At 49.0% G+C, this 4,020-nt stretch overlaps 1 non-coding gene across 1 annotated transcript; it reads left to right on the forward strand.

Annotated features, from left to right (window-relative positions):
• Window positions 1-343: 343 nt before the first annotated feature.
• On the forward strand, window positions 344-430 carry TRNASTOP-UCA (transfer RNA opal suppressor (anticodon UCA)). The gene has a single exon. It is a non-coding gene; the product is annotated as a tRNA-Sec (tRNA).
• Window positions 431-4,020: the final 3,590 nt, after the last annotated feature.

The following is a 4,020-nucleotide window of genomic DNA, read 5'->3' on the forward strand; positions in this document are numbered from 1 at the left end:
GTTCATAGATAATTCCACGGATCAGCATCAGGGATTTCAAGGCGCTGCCAGCATCGCCACATGTGAAGAACATATTGCCTGTACTTTGACCACATTATACAAGGAAGCAGCAGCTCCTTCCAAGTTACCCAGAAGTCCATGCAGTGATTTACATACAAGTAGTGGCGTCGTTTTCCTTGATTTGTTTCTTTCAAAGCAGGACAGTTAAGGTTATCAATAATGGTGTCCTAAACCTGAAGCAGAAACTCAGTTTAATTCAGTTCAAAAGGCTTCTTTCCCACTCTATTAGTTAGAGATACTGTTTACAGGTGACATATATATGGTGTTGTTCTGCTCCACCACTGCCCGGATGAGCCTCAGTGGTCTGGGGTGCAGGCTTCAAACCTGTAGCTGTTTAGCGACAGAGTGGTTCAATTCCACCTTCTGGGCGGATATGTGTTTCTTTTTCCTGTGATCAGCATTTTTATCTTGGGTCCATGGTAATCATTTAGTGCCTGGATTTATATCACAGAAAAAAGAATTGTACCAATCATAAATACCCATCTCTAGTGATTAACAGCATGCGGTGCCAGCAGTTCTTCTGATGATGCACAGGAAGGCAGCACCTTTTCAGGGGATTAGCAATGTGATTTCACTTTTAACCTTTTTTGACGATGCAAATAACCAGGCCCACTTTGATATAACCTATGTGGTCACACCCCCTTACTCCTCCTGGGAATACACTGTTTTTGCCTGCACAAACAATGTCTGATGATACTGCATGGGCTCACCATAGACCACCATTCATCATCTCCACCCTCAAAGTCAGCTTTGCTAGCCCTGCTAGCTAGCCTAAGCCACATCACTATAGACTACCATTCATCATCTCCCCTCTAAAAGTCAGCATTGCTAGCCCTGCTAGCTAGCCTAAGCCATCTCACCACAGACCACCATTCATCCTCTCTGCCCTCAAAGTCAGCATTGCTAGCCCTCCTAGCTAGCCTAAGTCATCTCACCATAGACCATCATTCATCATCTCCCCTCTCAAAGTCAGCATTGCTAGCCCTGCTAGCTAGCCTAAGCCATCCCACCATAGACCACCATTCATCATCTACACTCTCGAAGTCAGCATTGCTAGCCCTGCTAGCTAGCCTAAGCCACCCCACTACAGACCACCATTCATCACCTCCCCTCTCAAAGTAAGCATTGCTAGACCTGTTAACTAGCCTAAGCCACCTCACAAAAGACCACCTTTCATCTCCTCCCTCAACGTCAGCATTGCTAGTCCTACTAGCTAGCCTAAGCCATCTCACCAGAGACCACCATTCATCCTCTCCACCTTCAAAGTCAGCATTGCTAGCCCTGATGGCTAACCTAAGCCATCTCACCATAGACCACCATTCATCATCTCCCCTCTCAAAGTCAGCATTGCTAGCCCTGCTAGCTGGCCTAAGCCATCTCACCATAGACCACCATTCATCATCTACCCTTTCGAAGTCAGCATTGCTAGGCCTGCTAGCAAGCCTAAGCCACCCCACTACAGACCACCATTCATGACCTCCCCTCTCAAAGTAAGCATTGCTAGCCCTGCTAACTAGCCTAAGCCATCTCACCATAGACCACCTTTCATCATCTCCACCCTCAAAGTCAGCATTGCTAGCCCTGCTAGCTAGCCTAAGCCACCTCACCATAGACCACCATTCATCATCTCCCCTCTCAAAGTCACGATAGCTAGCATTGCTAGCTAGCCTAAGCCGCCTCACCACAGACCACCATTCATCATCTCCCCTCTCAAAATAAGCATTGCTAGCCCTGCTAACTAGCCTAAGCCACCTCACCATAGACCACCATTCATCATCTCCACCCTCAAGGTCAGCATTGCTAGCCCTGCTACCTAGCCTAAGCCACCTCACCATAGGCCATCATTCATCATCTCCCCTCTGAAAGTCAGAATTGCTAGCCCTGCTAGCTAGACTAATCCGCCTCACCACAGAACATCATTCATCATCTCCTCTCTCAAAGTCAGCATTGCTAGCCCTGCTAGCTAGCCTAAGCCACCTCACCATAGACCACCATGCATCGTCTCCATGCTCAAATCAGCAGTGCTAGCCCTGCTAGCAAGCCTAAGCCATCTCACCATAGACCACCTTTCATCATCTCCCCTCTCAAAGTCAGCATTGCTAGCCCTGCTAGCTAGCCTAAGCCACCTCACCATAGACCACCATTCATCATCTCCCCTCTCAAAGTCACAATTGCTAGCATTGCTAGCTAGCCTAAGCCGCCTCACCACAGACCACCATTCGTCATCTCCCCTCTCAAAATAAGCATTGCTAGCCCTGCTAACTAGCCTAAGCCATCTCACCATAGACAACCATTCATCACCTCCACCCTCAGGGTCAGCATTGCTAGCCCTGCTACCTAGCCTAAGCCACCTCACCATAGGCCACCATTCATCATCTCCCCTCTGAAAGTCAGAATTGCTAGCCCAGCTAGCTAGACTAATCCGCCTCACCACAGACCATCATTCATCACCTCCTCTCTCAAAGTCAGCATTGCTAGCCCTGCTAGCTAGCCGATGCCACCTCACCATAGACCACCATGCATCGTCTCCACGCTCAAATCAGCAGTGCTAGCCCTGCTAGCTAGCCTAAGCCATCTCACCATAGACCACCATTCATCATCTCCCCTCCCAAAGTCAGCAGGCCACCTCACCATAGACCACCATTCATCATCTCCACGCTCAAAGTCAGCATTGCTAGCCCTGCTAGCTAACCTAAGCCACCTCACCATAGACCACCATTCATCATCTCCCCTCTCAAAGTCACAATTGCTAGCATTGCTAGCTAGCCTAAGCCGCCTCACCACAGACCACCATTCGTCATCTCCCCTATCAAAATAAGCATTGCTAGCCCTGCTAACTAGCCTAAGCCATCTCACCATAGACCACCATTCATCATCTCCATCCTCAAAGTCAGCATTGCTAGGCCTGCTAGCTAGCCTAAACCACCTCACCATAGGCCAACATTCATCATCTCCCCTCTGAAAGTCAGAATTGCTAGCCCTGCTAGCTAGCCTAATCCGCCTCACCACAGACCATCATTCATCATCTCCCCTCTCAAGGTCAGCATTGCTAGTCCTGCTAGCTAGCCTAAGCCACCTCACCATAGACCACCATTCATCATCTCCCCCTCTCAAAGTCAGCATTGCTAGCAATGCTAACTAGATTAAGCCATCTGACCATTGACCACCATTCATCATCTCCCCTCTCAAAGTCAGCATTTCTAGCCCTGCTAACTAGCATAAGCCATCTGGCTATAGACCACCATTCGTCATCTCCCCTCTCAAAGTCAGCATTGCTAGCCCTGCTAGCTAGCCTAAGCCACCTCACCACAGACCACCATTCAACTCCACCCTCAACATCAGCATTGCTAGTCCTACTAGCTAGCCTAAGCCATCTCACCACAGACCACCATTCATCCTCTCTGCCCTCAAAGTCAGCGTTGCTAGCCCTCCTATCTAGCCTAAGTCATCTCATCATAGACCACCATTCTTCATCTCCCCTCTCAAACTCAGCATTGCTAGCCCTGCTAGCTAGCCTAAGCCACCTCACCATAGACCACCATTCATCATCTACACTCTCGAAGTCAGCTTTGCTAGCCCTGCTAGCTAGCCTAAGCCACCCCACTACAGACCACAATTCATCACCTCCCCTCTCAAAGTAAGTATTGCAGGCCCTGTTAACTAGCCTAAGCCACCTCACAAAAGACCACCTTTCATCTCCACCCTCAACGTCAGCATTGCTAGTCCTACTAGCTAGCCTAAGCCATCTCACCACAGACCACCATTCATCCTCTTCACCCTCAAAGTCAGCATTGCTAGCCCTGAAGGCTAACCTAAGCCATCTCACCATAGAACACCATTCATCATCTCCCCTCTCAAAGTCAGCATTGCTAGCCCTGCTAGCTGGCCTAAGCCATCTCACCATAGACCACCATTCATCATCTTTCCTCTCAAAGTCAACATTTCTAGCCCTGCTAACTA

Source organism: Ambystoma mexicanum, chromosome 13 (assembly GCF_040938575.1).
Source record: "Ambystoma mexicanum isolate Mex_15411 chromosome 13, UKY_AmexF1_1, whole genome shotgun sequence".
Classification (NCBI taxonomy): Eukaryota; Metazoa; Chordata; class Amphibia; order Caudata; family Ambystomatidae; genus Ambystoma; species Ambystoma mexicanum.